The following is a 13393-nucleotide window of genomic DNA, read 5'->3' on the forward strand; positions in this document are numbered from 1 at the left end:
TTGATTTGAGTCGCGTTGCGTTGAGTTGCCTTGGCCAAAGCAGGTTAATGGCAAACGAGACCCTCACATAATGCCACACAAAATTGCTTGGCTCGCCTTGCCTCGCGTTGCAAGTTGCAACGCGCCTTTTCCGCCGCAGAAGGGGGAACAAAGTTATTAAGAAATTGATGCAACTTCAGAGGGGATCGCATGGAGTCATGAGTATATATATATAGCATATATATAGCGTATATATTATAGTATAGTATATGTAACCCTGGGTAACCGGGTAAACTGCCAAACGCACTTTTACTTGTAATTTCCAGCCATCTCCCTTTTGTTACCCACTCACTCCATTCGAAACCATTCCATCAGCCACTTCCTTCCTGCTATCATTTCCCCACTGCCTTTTCCCCAAGTTTTTTTTCATTTCGGAAAACTTTTACCTACTGCAACAGGGGGAACACAGGATACTCTGTCCCTTCATTTCATCCGTCCCCTTTTGTTTGACTATTAAGAAGTTTTGTAGTTAAATTTTTCAGCCTTCACTTGGTTACTTTTTTTTTTTGCCGGCATTTATGACACAATTGAAGGTAGTTTTCACTTCTTTGTGCTGTGCAACTTTTCCCTTTCGGTGTTTGTTTAATTATTTAGTAATTTTCTTTCTTGTTTATCAATGCGTGAAAATTCTCGGAAGTGGAGAGAAGGTAAATGGAAACGTAGGAAGGGAATTTAATGATTTCATTTGTTATTTCGAAGAGAGAGGAACACTCGGTAGATGAAAGTAGCTAAGGGAAATTAACGCAATTATTTTAACTGCAAGAGGGCTTATAGCTTAATTTAATTTTAAAGAAGCTAAACCTTTGATTAATGTCTTTAGGGATTTCCCACACTTTAATAATTCAGCCAAACCAAATAAATTCATATTTGATTGTAGTCAAAGTATTCCATGAGATTGTTAATATGATTTGGATTTTATACTCCATTAATCATACTTCAGAATATAATAAATATTATATAAAATGTGTAAATGAAAGTACATAAATAAATTATGCACTCCAATTTAAAATGTTTCTGGCAGTATAATATTATTTTGAATGCAATGAATATATTTTTTAAATTCTGTGGTGCTACGAATATTATTTATTCATTGCCACTTTAATTAAAATTTATTGAGGCTTAGTTATCGTCTCATTTGTTTTTACTTTCCCATTGAATTTTCAATTTATTTTCCTCGAAACCGGGTCTGAGCTGCAGGCAGCTTTCCATTCGGCTGACAATTTATCGATCTAGTTTACGGCCACCTTGAACCCCATTTTCCTTTTTTTTCTTTCCAAGCGCCGCGAATTTCGCAGCTCCGAACCCAAACAATTCCCTTTCCTACTTAGCACATAATTGAACTGAAAGCATCTTTGGTTTAGGCCAAATTGCCGGGCCATGATCCGCAGCAAAAGAAAAGAAAAGAAACGGTACTTCCCATGTCAGTCATTTGCCATTCAGACATTCAGATACTCAGATACTCAGATGCTCAGATACTCAGCCACCTACTGTCAGGTTGGTCCATCCAAGTACATCCAAGTGTCCAAGTTCGTTTCGGAGTTTCGAAGTTTCGGTGCGGGGTTTTGAGCTCCTTTCTGGCGAGTGATTTACACTGACCCTGACCATTATTATTGAATTTCTGCCGCTTGTACCTTGACTTTTCCCTGGTTTTTCCTACTTTTTTTTTGGTTTTCTTCCCTATTTGGCGTCAGCTGGTTGTCGCTTCTGTCCAAATGTCCAAACTGTCGCCGCCAATGCTTTTGTTTCCACTTCGCCGTCTTGCCTGTCTCTTTCACTTTGGCTAAGTACATTTTTAAATATTTACCATGTACCATTTGGAGGCCCTAACTAGGCCCTAAGTCGAAAGAATTTTCCACGAACTGCAAATTAAAGCGTTTCGTTTCGTTTGGGGTTTGCTCGGTGTGTCCGCGTTTTCCACACAGGTTAAAGTTCAGCCAGTGGCAGTTAGCGAAAAGAGATACTCCCTCCCGTACTCTTCAGCCACCAATTTTTTTTTTTTTTTTTTTGTGTAGTACTATAGTTCCCTGCCCACCCAAGTGCCACTTGAAAATCGTGTTCTCCAATGCCAGCTTCCTGCAATTTGGACTGTGCAACTGCAAGAGTCGGAATCTCGACGCGACCTTTCACGGGTTGTGTTTCTTTTTCTGCACTTCGTGTTTGGGCTTTTTTTTTCCTTCTGTTATTTTTTTCTTGTTTTTTTTTGGAGTGCCATGAATTGCGTTTTGATTGAAAAGAAAGTGACATTTCCGTTGATTTTCCTTTAGCAGAATGGGCTCTTTAAAGTTTTCCTTTTATGCAACTCTTTCTTTCGCTTCGGTTTGGTTGCTAATTTTTTCTTTTTCTATTTGCCATATTTGGCGGAGAGGGCAAATGATGTGGAAAATTTTTCTTTCTGTTTGTTCCATAACAACATCAACCAGCGAATGGTAAGCAGCAAACAACAAACAGTAAATTGCAGGGGCAATCGCAGAAACTTGCCATGTGCAACACGACGTATGAGTGATTTGTTTGCTGATGAATGCCTGGCTTATTGACTTGTTTCGTTGGCCACTTGATTAGCCGACTGCTGATGAGCTATTGATGGGGGAAATTTTGGCTGGCTATGATTGCGAAAATTCGATTTTTGAGTGACACGACAAGTAATGAGTTTTCCAGAGCTCAATATTGGGAGAAATTCAATGAAAAAAAACTAAGAGAGATTAGATAAAAAAGCAATAAATAGTTTTTTGGTTGAAATAAAATATGGAAACCTCTATAAGAGATTTTTTACATTTTAAAGATTAAAGTAAGATTATTTTAAGTAATTGCAGCTGAAGTAATTTCAAATACTATTGAAAACATTTTTCAAACAAAATTGTGTTGTTAAAAGCATTTCCACTTAGGAGAGATATTATATTCATTTGCGAATTGGTATTTAAAAATGTTTTTTTTTTTTTTATGAAAAAAATCTCTTTATTCATACAGTAGCTCTTATGATGTTTAAACTACCGAAGATTAGTCAAAATCTCACGTTGCCTCCCCAAAATCTCACCCAAACTATCTTCAATCTTGCGATAAACAATTTTCTAAATAACAAATTGCCGCATTTTTCTTCTCCACGTCAGAGGAGAGTTGATTTTGAGTCTTGGCTTTCTGTTTTTTCCACCTAACAAGCTGAGCAAACAGGTCCTGCAGCCATCAGCACTTCTCGGATTTCAAGTCCTCCGGGCATGCGAGCTTTTCGCCCAACGTATTTGTTTTTGCATCCGTCCAAGGCGTATATATATATATCTTGTAGCCGGAGTCGCCATTTAGAGGCTTGATTTATGCCAGCAGCTCGAAATTTACTTTTAATGAGAGACAGCAGCGGTAGCAGCAGAAGAAGCCAGAAGAAGCCAAGGCAGCAGTGGAGCCAAAGTTAAACGCATGTAACTGACAGCGGCGGCAGCTTGTATCTATATATCTTGCAGAAGCGAAAACCCCGCCACTTGTTATTCAAATCAGCTCGAAAGAGATTCAGGAGCGGAGACAGAGATACAAAGACATAAAATTTCACCGCTTCGACGGAAGATAGCTACTTCTCAGGCTCACAAGACTCGAGAAAGACTCATGTCTCTTACTCTCAGATTCAATGGAAATTTGCATGGCTACAGCGGCGGCAATTAATAAATAATTTTCATTTCATTTTCATTTGGAAATTTGATTTAATTACGTGAAAGTCTTCGTGTATCTCACACCTACCACTTTCAGTGGGAAAGAACGGAAAATTAGTTGCCATTATTTAAGCATTTGCTTTTCTCGGCTTGTGTTTGTTATTTGTTATTTAATTTTATGCCACAAGTGAAAACGAAATTGTTTTTTTTTCAAGTACTTTCGTTGAAGTTCTGCGCTTGAAGTTTGTTTTTATTGTTATTTATAAAGCGTGAAGTTTCAAGTAGTTTGTCTACTCACGGATGTATCTTTCTTTTCGGACCTTTTTCTTTCATTTGACACGACAAGCTACCGAAAATCCTACACTTGCACACACACATTTCTCATTTCACTCGAGTTTTGTTGTTCCGCTGTTAACTGTAGTTTCTCATGCAAATCCCGGCACAAAGCCGTTTGTTTGTTTGTTTGTTTGTTTGCCTGTTTGTTTACCATTATTTATTTGTTTGCCCAACGCTTTTTCCGCTTTGCACCGGGCAATTGATAATTATCATCATCATCGTAGCCATCATTATCATCCCGCACAGCATCCAAGCCGGATTGGGTAAAAGTCATTCACATCGCATCGAAGTCAAGTGTGGAACCTCCAGCTGGGCTTCATCCTCATCCACATCCTCAACCTCAACCTCTTCCTCGATTTCCATGATTTTCGGTGTTTTCTGAGTAGCCGCAAGCTCTCGTAAACTCTCAACACTCTCGAGTTGTTTATGTCCGCAGGTCGTAATTAAAATGTTCAATAAATCGTTGAATTTGATTGCCGATTTCACAGAGTGTCTGGGAAGCAGGAAAAAATCTTAGGCTAACGGATGGGCTGCATATAAACTGAGAATTGGGTTAAAGCTCAGTTTATGATTTTCTTGATTAAACAGTTTAAGATGAAGGAAGGTACTTTATAATATTTCGTCATTATTTTAGGGTATTAAATAACATAAAATAATAATTTAAAAATATTTCCTATATTAAAATTAATAATTAATTGCAAACGAAGTTCTAAATTGTTGAAAATTATTATACGTTTTTCCGATTTCACTTGCTTATCGAGTGGAAACCATTGTTTTCAGTTATGAATCCTAAACAGAGCAGATGCTGCCAAGCTCTCTTATCCATTCCAGATTTTTTTCGTAGACATTCAGGCCGCTGAATTCTGGCCAAAGTTGGCTCAGTGGCTCTTTGTAGATGCGGCCTTCTGAGCTGCGCATGCGTAACTGATATCCATCTTAGGCGGTGTTACAATTTTTTGTTTCTGCGCTGCTTTTTTGCTGCGCATAACTTGTCAAACGGCAAACAAAGGTGGAGCTGTGGCTTGCCGCGCCGCGATGAAGATGACGATACAGATAGAGGTTGCAGCAAAGGAGAGACACCAGTTGCACAGAAACAAAAATGTCTAAAATATATTTAGGAATAACAGCTGAAAATCAGATTCGAATATATAAGAATTCCAAATTGATATTATAAATTTATGTTATAAATTTCTAATATTTTTTTCCCCCAAAAAAGTATCATTACAAATATTTCAAACACTGCAAAACTAAAAAATGTTCAACTTCATCTTCCTCCAAAGCAATATTCATTCTTTTTGTTTCCGTGCATTATGAAAACCCAAGCTGCATACAAGGCAATTACATGATTTGGCTGGCAGTGAGAAAAAAGTAGGAAAAATATTGAATAATCCAACGGCGGCAACTACATTCCATTACCAATTCGAGTCGCTGACCAAAGACGTGTTCATAATTGTCATCGTCGCCGTGGTTTCATCACTGAATCGAAGTTGGAATCAAAAGGCGGAATTGGATTCCGTTTAATGTGTCAACCGCAGAGCGAACGTTAATTTGTTCTAATTTGTCTATAAATGCCATTCGGGCCAAGAAAGGGTATTTTTATGTTTGGTCATAAGCCCTGGCCAACTGTCCAACCGGCCAGTGGCTCAGAATTACATTTGGCTTTAATGCCCAGTGCCGTAATAATAATATTTTTACATTTCTTGCCTCCCTTGCTCGTTACTTGGCTGAGTTTTTTTTTTTACTTTTTTCTGAAACCACTGCTGTTGGCCGAGTTTATTGTTCTAGTTTCGTGGCCTCCGGGGAGACCATCGGTCCGGTCTCCTTAACAGTTCTTTCGGCTCGTTGGTTAAGGTTTGTTGAACCTTTAATGAGTTTAAATGCCTGCTATGATATGGTCTTTAATGCACGTTTATGAGTTACTCTGGGGCCTGTCTCTCTCTTTCGTTTTTTTTTGGGACACTTTGTGGGACAGAATTAATGTTGCTGCCATTACGGTAACGATTTGGTCATGATAGCAACGGGAAGTCTGACATTAGCCGGTAATACACATTATGATATGCGGCCAGCCGGATGCTTGAAGCAATTTCAGGACCGGAAAAGGTTTACATTTGTCATTTCGAAAGTTTTAAGTAAATTTGTGAAGCTATTTTCTATTGATTTTTAACTGTTAATTTGGTTAGTTATATTTCCAATATAAAAAGAATAGATTTATAGCTCAATTATACCTGTTTCTAATCAGCGAACATTTTTTGTTATTAATCTAAATCAAGTTTATCTTGTAACCAAAACCCCTAATCCATTACAAAGTAAACCCACTTCAAACCTTTTCTTAATAAGGTTTCTGATCTCATGCTCTCTTTTCACGTTCACTTTCCTCATTTAAATCTCGATTAGCCATCACTTTCTTCGGTGTTCTTCCGCAGTTAACATATAAAATAACTAACCCAAATAGCCGAAAAACCCATTCGCTTTTTTATATTTGTTCAAGGCAAACACGTTGAACAAATTCACTTAAAACGATGAGAAGAAAAGGTGTAAGAAGCGAATCCATAATCATTTGATGGCCTACACTTCGGGCCTGGTCGTTTACCCCGAACAAAAGGCCGGCAAAATGGTCAAAATGTTTTGGTTTGTTTGTGGTTATTGCTGCTTTTTACCGCTAAAACGCATAATAAACTCCGAGCCAAACTGGGGGGCAAAATCTCGGCTTCTTTTGTTTTCCGAATCACGTACTCTATATGGTCATTGGGGTGAAAAGATGTTTACCTGGAAGAAAAAAAAAAGATAAAGAAAGCGAAATTAGTATTCGGTTGTGTCAAAATAATGGACAAAATTGCAAAACAAATTGAGCCAGAGATAAATAGTCAATTTCCACTTTAATTTGAATTTAAATGCAATAATCTTTGAAACTCAACGTCGTTCCTTTATTTATATTTTTACAAGCAAAATGTTTCCCATAGCCAATTTAAAATCATTAAATTTAATTTACCTTTTAGCTTGCGAAACTAACTATGAAATTAAATATTTAAGTGGCAATCAATTGTGAAGTGATCAAAGCCTGAGAAAAGAACTGATTCCGATTTTTCTTGGCTCTCAAATAAAAAAATATAAATCACAGAATAAAAGAGAAGTACCTTCTTTTCAATGAATATTTATGAGAGGTTTAATAATTGTTATAGTGCCCATTTAATTGAAGTGGGATTTGAAATTAAAAAGGAAAATATCCAGAGAATGCAAATAATTCCTTTGTTGGGCTTAATTACTGCAGTTGTTGGCTTTGTCTCGATTGTTCATCGTCTTCTATAACATAATTTGCAGTGGGTTGCTGCTTCTTCTTCTTTATTTTTTTTACCTCGACATTTTCTTCTTCTTCTTCTTCTTTAGTTTTTGGGGCCTTGGGGCCAAACACTTTCTTTTATTGGACTTTCTTTCGCTTCTTTGGGTCTGTTTCTTTCTAGCCTTTGCAATTTTTTTCTATTTTATCAAAGTAGCGCACATTGCACATCTCATTCAACCCGCCCCCCAGCCACGCCCCCTTTCGCCCTGCGGTTACGTTTCGGCTTTTGTTTTGCATCTGACAATCTATTTTTTTTCGCATGACTTTTTCCGTTGCGGCGACCAGCAAAAAAAAAAAGAGGTGAGAGATAAAGATGCCGACATTACGCGCTTTGCATTTCCCATTTTCCACTTTACATTTTTCCTTCTATCAAGTGCGCTGTGTTTTTTTTTTTTTTGTATTTTTCTGTGTTAATTATTAGCTTCCGCCTTGAAGGGAACACGGTGCAGTGATTCCCCTGCTGGAAAATTATTGGTCTCGGCTAATGTCTGTATTAGCCAACTGGCAGCAGGTTGCACGAGCTTAGATCGGAATGCGAATGGGTTTCCAGGTATTCGAGTGAGGGGTCAGGAAAATGTCTTTCTAAGAAAACGCAGGTTGTCACTTCCAGATAGATACCAGAAATATGAAAAACTAAATTAAATCTCTTTATTGAACTTGTACTTCATATTATCTATATAATGGGATTGTATTAAGATTAAAATCTAATCAACTTCTGTGCACAATAAACAAAAATTGTTGGTGACTAACACAAGTAAAACATTTTGGTAACATAGAAAAAAAATAAACTTTTTTATTAAAATGGTTTAAAATTGTTTGTATATTTTTTAACATAAAGTTTGAAGCAATTTCACTAAAGACAAATACAATATGTATATATATTGAATACCTATGTTTCCTATATTAATATAAAAATCAAATTACATATTATGGTAATTTTTTTTACATTTTTTCACCTTGTAAATACTTTTCCATCTAGTTATGTACAACCTGCTCCTTTAACCACCGACAACCGCGACTAATGCTTCTTTGGCTGTAAAAAAAACTCCAAGTCGGCGGCATAAAGCGAATACCTTTCCCCAACCCAATGCCCTTTTCCTGATATTCTTTTCTTTTTGTGAGCAACGAGATGCCAAGAGCATAACTGGCAGATACTTTGATGAATCTGGCCAGCGGAGATGCAATTGCAACTCCTTTGGTCATTTGTAATTCGCGACAAATTTAGTGTGGCTCGTCGTAGTGGGTAATTTTCACAGTCGCGGGCAATTTGGATTTGCATTTCGTGGTCGCCGAAGCGAAATGGAACGGGCAGATAGATTTACGTTCGTTGAGCTTAACAGTAAAGTCAATCGGCAGCCGAGAATGGTATCTAATAGATACATGGCCGCGCTCGGCATTTACAGCTATCAATCATAATTAAGTGAATGATAATCAAAATGGACAGCATTATGAAAGCTGCATCTCTCTGGGTTTTCTAAGTTGCCAAGTCCAAGAATATCTCAGAGTCTGTGGATCTGTGAGGTTTTGGTTTCGGTCTTCTTGGTCTTTGGCTATTCTCTATTATTATGGATAATGATAAAGAGCGGCAGATCGAGCGGATCGGAGAGTCTGGGCTCATTCTGCAGTTCGTTCCATCTTCAGCGCGGCACCGTTATGCAGGTCAGCCCTCCTTTTTTTTTTATTATTATTTTTTTTTATTTTGTTTTTTTTTCCTTACTGGAAGCCAAGGTGCAGATGCAGCTCATCTCGTATGCAAACGCAGCGCATTCCGCGCGATACGAATGTATCTTGTATCTACCATTGACATGCCAACTGGCTTTTGCCTGGCTTTTGCTGGCTGCTTGGCAAATTTAGCACGCTATGATCCGAGCGAAGCTGCAGTGCTGCAGTGTAGCTTTCATTTTGCCAGGTGACAGCCAACTATGAGTGGTTGCCACCAGTCCCCCAGTCGCCGGCGCTCTTTCTCCCAATTCGAAACCATTCTCCACTCCATTCTGCCACACGGCTGGCAGGCACATTAATTTATTAGTTGCACTTGCTTGTTGCGCTGTAAGAGATACGCACACGTTGAGATACTTTTTTGCCATAGCTTCATAGCTACGTAGCTCCATTGCAGGTCCGTTGGCGTTTGTCGGTTGTCGGTTGTTGGTTGTTTGGTTGTTTGGTTGTTGGCTGTAACCGTGGCTGGCTAGTTGTCGCCTATCAAATTACCCAACTCCGCCGCTCAATTGCAAACCGGCAGCCAGCGGCCAGTGCGGCCAAGTGTCTTCTACAGGAGAGGATGCCACCAGCGGCCGGGTCTTGACCAACCGGGAGGATTGAGTCCAGCGAATTGAGGTTTACGCGTTGGCGTTTTTCGTGTTTTTATTGGGCCTGGCACCGCTTGACTATCCGAACGGGACATTCTCTTGTGATATAATTGGGGAGTTTCCTAAATAAATTCCATTTTTACGGGAGACGAGTTGAATATTTAATAAATTGAAAGTTAACTGGACCCATAAATATTCTAATTTGCATGTCTTTAGAAATTCTTTAAGAAGGTATACAACTTTTGCCTAACAACATTAAATTACACTTCCTTTCAAAGTGTAAAAAAATCATTTAACATTTTTATAACTATTTTTAATAGTATTCTTTTTGTTTTAGTCTCTAACTTAAGATACTAAGAAACAAATATTTTATTTTAAATATTTTTGAAAATGCTGACATTAGGCGATTAAAAAAAAAGCATTGCATTTATTACTACTAATCTACGTTTTTGTATTTTAATTTAATTATATAACTCAGCATTAAAATAAAAAGTTATCTCGCAACTAATAAATTTGGAGCTATTAATTTAAAAGAAAATTCGTTGAAACTAATTATGATGTCTATGATTATTTGATGAGTTTTAAGTTAAACAAATAGTTAAAGATTTTTGTGCTCAGTTATTGCTGCTTTTAAAGTTTTATAGTTTTTTGTGAAAACCCAATGTGAGTGCCATACTCTCTTCTATTTCCCCCACCATTTGAATAATGAAATGCCCCATTTCACAACGATTCGCTGCGCATAAACCTGTCACAATCGGTGGCATCCTCATCCTCAATCCTCGTTCCTCATCCTCGTTCCTCATACTCAATCCTCGTTTCTCATCCTCAATCCGCATCGTATTCGTCATCATCATCATGATGATGTGTCCTATGGCGGTGCAACCATAACCATTTGGGATGCGGTCTACTTTGTTGCGCCTGCCCATCATCCTGCCCATATATCCATATATCCATATGAGAGCAGTCAAACCCGATATTGCCCGCCTATGTAAAAAATGTCTAGGGCGAGGGATTCGCTCATTAATTTTCGCGGCCTTCCTCGGGTCCGGTTTTTCGGAACCGCACTCTTTCGAGGAACGGAGGAACGGAGTTTGTGGATGCTCCTCGTCCAGTGACGTTGATTGAAGATGCGGTCGTGTTTTGGTCGCCTGGGAACCTCGGCAACTCGGCAACTCGGCAACCGGCATTTTTGCCCAGGCCTTCGCCTTTTTTTTTTTTGCTGCCAGGAATGATTAATAAAACTGTGCAAAGTGAAGTTCCACTGAACTGCCAGCTTTTCCACTTTTCCCCATGCTCTGCGATCTTTGAACTCAATTAGTGTTGTCTGGCCAGGAATCTTTGGCAGACCGGGAAACCCAGGAGACCAGGAGACCAACACAAATGACACATATTGGTGGGGCTGGTATCTTGTATCTTGTGGCATAAATTTCCATTTCAAATGCCACGCCCACCGCACACGCTTTTAGCCCATAAAGAAACTTTTGCTTTTCGGCTTTCGTACGATGATGATGATGATAAACTTCGATGACTTCATGATGATAGGGAATATGGAAACTGCACACTGCAGTTAGAAAGCGCATATATTTTTTTTTTTTTTTTTTTTTGAAAACCCCTTCCCCAAAAAACACCATAATTGAAGCCTGCCGTCGGTTTTGTACCCTTTTTTGCACCATTTTGCTATTTGCGGTTTTGCTAGCCACTTAACCACCACGAATCCCTCTCCTCCACCCAAAAAAAAAAAAAAAAAAGAAAAACCATCTGCATTCGTCGTTGACCAACTCAATTTTCTTTGGCAAACGAAAAAGGAGTTTTGGCTTTGCGGCTTTGCTGCGTTTTCGTGCCCAATTTGTTATTTTAATGATTTCGATGGAATCTTCGCACATAATTGAGCCGAAGTCCTCCTCTGCGAACTTCTGGTTTTTCTGGGAAAGTACGAGTAGCAGCGACTTTTGGCCAACTGTTTACCTGCGGAAATATCTGACAAATGACCGGACAAACACTGCCTAACAAAAAATACAAATTGCTTTGACACAACCCACAACCCACAACTTTCTGAAGTTGCAGATATCTTGCCGCAATTCTGTACAAAGTTGCAACAATATTTATCCATTGAATGGCGGTAAGCACTTGTAATATCCGCTGGCAAAAGCCTTTCAAATGATTTTTTACCTATCGATATGCGGCTGTCTGATTTGAGTCGACTTGCTCTAAAGGAGTTTTCAGCCTCCAGCTGCAGTTTCAAATTCATTTTTCTTTCCCTACTATTTTTTTTCCTTTTTGCTTTTGCTGCTGACTGTGTCTTTTTCCTTGGTCTTGGTTTTTCCTGGCCATGGAAATTGACACTATACCGGCTTGTTGTGGCTCGTTGTCGTCGTCTCTTATTAAAAATTGTGTCAAGTTGTCAGCGGCAAACTGCAGCGGCAGCAACATTTGCAGCAGCAACATCAGTTGTCAGTGTGCCAGTGTTGGCCTACAAAAACAATAAAAAAAAGGAAGAAAAATCCGACCTGACCACACTCGCTGTAAGTGGAGTTGATGGAGTCAAATGCATTTCCAATTTTCCACAGCTCACCCAAAGAAACGAAAATGAAAATGTTTTCATCGTTGATTTTTATTGGGTTTTGTTTGTCGAGGAGAGAGATTTGAGTGAAAGATGAGCCGCTTGGGGATTCCTAAGGTCAAATTCAAGTTGATTGAAAGACTGAGAGCTGGCATTGAAATTATTTTGCATTTTTGTTTGCATTTACTATTGTACATTTTATTTGATTTATGGGGAAATTTTAAACCTATGAAATTAATAATGCATTTCATCAATATTAAATGTGTTATTTAGGTATTTTGTTTATAACACGTTTTCTGGCTTTTCGCATTTTGTTCACCCATAACTCATTCGTCGGCCTACTGCCATTAATTTTAATCGCAGATGAGCAATCAAAGATCTACAAATTAATTGCACTTTCTAAAGGAAACTTTGGGCAAAACAAAGAAAGCAATCTGGTAATTTGGCGATGAGCCATAAATTCGAAAATCAAAACCCGATTTGCGGTCGAGAGCAACTTTGACCCTCGAAAGGTCTGTGGGCCAAACGTTAATTCAGCAATTTCTATGCTCGCCTGCAATTAATGGGAAAAGATTGAGAGAGAGAGACTTTCCTACTTCAGTCGAACATGCAACCAGCATTTTTTTTTTTTTTTTCAACCCACTCAAAACTCGAATCTTGAATCACTCCAGACACTCACTCACGACAGGTGAATGCAATCAACGATTGAAATAATGCTGAAAATTGTATTTTGAATGGCAAATCTACAATGTGAAGCGTTTATAATGCTTCTTTTTTATTTTTTTTTTTTTTTTTATTTTTTGTGGAGCAACAACTTTTACTCCAGATTTGCTGGGGTGTTGAAGTCATAAAGTTTATGTCTTGGTTCGTAGAAAGTGCTTTTTTGGGGGGTGGGCTCTACTATCATCTTCGTATATCGTGCAATGTTTTTCAGATCCTACAATGTTGTTGGCAGCTCGCTTTTCCTGGGTGGCATTTTGTTGGATATTTAAATTGCTAATTCGTGGGCGTGGCCTCCTGACTTTTGCCTTATTCTTCTTGAGGTCCGATGTTGCAACTTTTGCCACTGCTGCTGCTGCTGCTGCTGCTGCATTTATTTATGCTTTCTTGTTTTGCTTATAAATTGTAATTCCTTGTCCTCAACTTGAAATGCGCAAAAAAGTTCCCTCTTACTTCGCTG

At 38.5% G+C, this 13393-nt stretch overlaps 2 protein-coding genes across 4 annotated transcripts in view; one reads left to right on the plus strand and one right to left on the minus strand.

Annotated features, from left to right (window-relative positions):
• The window catches only part of LOC108089375 (elongation factor-like GTPase 1), an 81649-nt gene that overhangs the window by 8684 nt on the left and 59572 nt on the right, over positions 1 to 13393 (plus strand). The gene's annotated exons all lie outside the window — the stretch shown is intronic.
• The window catches only part of LOC108089377, a 29244-nt gene that overhangs the window by 5555 nt on the left and 10296 nt on the right, over positions 1 to 13393 (minus strand). The window lies entirely within an intron of this gene.

The sequence above is a fragment of the Drosophila ficusphila genome, unplaced genomic scaffold, assembly GCF_018152265.1.
Source record: "Drosophila ficusphila isolate 14025-0441.05 unplaced genomic scaffold, ASM1815226v1 contig_286, whole genome shotgun sequence".
NCBI lineage: Eukaryota > Metazoa > Arthropoda > Insecta > Diptera > Drosophilidae > Drosophila > Drosophila ficusphila.